Below are 1,315 nucleotides of genomic sequence, written 5' to 3'. Positions count from 1 at the left end.
ATAAAAGTAATACATGACAAACTCCACAGAGTAGTAAATGAAAATATAATAACACTAAATGGATAAACTGAAAAATAAAAATGAAACTAGATCATGTACAAAAGCACACGTAAAGTATAAAAAGTTAAAGAGAACGAAATACAGGCGAAATTATCGAAAATATGGAGATTAAAAATAAAAAAAGAAGTACAGTGGAGAGGGCATTATCAAGGAGCATGTAATACATTTTTCATTACTTGCATTAGTGAAAGTAAGAACTTACCGTCGATACAAGGAAAAGTCTAGAAAAATGAGATCCATCCCCCAAAATGTATATAGGACTGAAAAAAGAAACAAGTGAACCGCAGTGTAAGAAAAGGTGGATGAAAAAAGCCCTCAAATTCAGTCACTCTATCCGTTTACCAATCAACCTATCTGTGTTTTTCTGTCTGTCTTTCTGTCTATAGCCGGACGTCTTTACCTAGACAAGTATGGCAGCAAATTAATCACTTCAGTGTCGTCTTGTCCTCGGCCATCAGGCTGCCTTGCCTTTAACTCATGCCCCCTTTCTTAAAAGGTAGAGAACAAAAAGGAAAAAGCAAAAAATAAGAAACTCAAAATACAAATGCAAAAAAAGAAAAAGAGGAACAAACGAACGCCCACACACAAAAAATAGCAGATGAGATGTGTAATTAACAAAAAAAAAAAAAAAAAAACGGAGAAATTGAATGTAGGACAATGTCTATCTACCTACATACCTAGGCTGCTTCTCCCCAAAAAAGGAGATAGCCGAAACAGAACGACACACTCCCAATTAACTCATTCACAAACACACATTTACTAGTATCTTAGCCCCAAGGGGAGAAGGGAGAGATCCTCACCGCACCACACTGCACGGGGGTCAACTGGGCAGTGCAATCAGCAACATCCGCAGCAGAGCTGGTTTACCCTTGCCACATCTTCATGGATCCATCTCTTTACCCGCACCTGACCTGACCAGCTGATCAGACCAAATGCAAGAGAATATCCCCTCCGGGATAGGTCACCATCGATTCATTTACAATATCTCTCCAGTCATCCCTGTCACGCGCAGCCACTCTTCTTTGCTCTACAGACATCCCTCTAGCATCTAACACTGTCTTCACACTGTCCATCCATGCTATACTTGGTCTTCCTCTCAGCCTTTCACCTCTCACATCCGATTCAGTAATCTTTTTCACCAATCGCTCTTCACCCATTCTCTCCATATGCCCAAGCCATCGCAACACTCTCTGCTCAGCTCGATCAGCCATCTCCCGCACAACTCCAGTTCTTCGCACTTCACTTCTCACTCGAT

This window comes from Coenobita brevimanus, chromosome 52, assembly GCF_032717465.1.
Source record: "Coenobita brevimanus isolate Jiangsu-jjx chromosome 52, ASM3271746v2, whole genome shotgun sequence".
In the NCBI taxonomy this organism is placed as follows: Eukaryota; Metazoa; Arthropoda; class Malacostraca; order Decapoda; family Coenobitidae; genus Coenobita; species Coenobita brevimanus.
The sequence above is the reverse complement of the archived record's forward strand: the minus strand, read 5'-3'. Positions refer to the sequence as shown.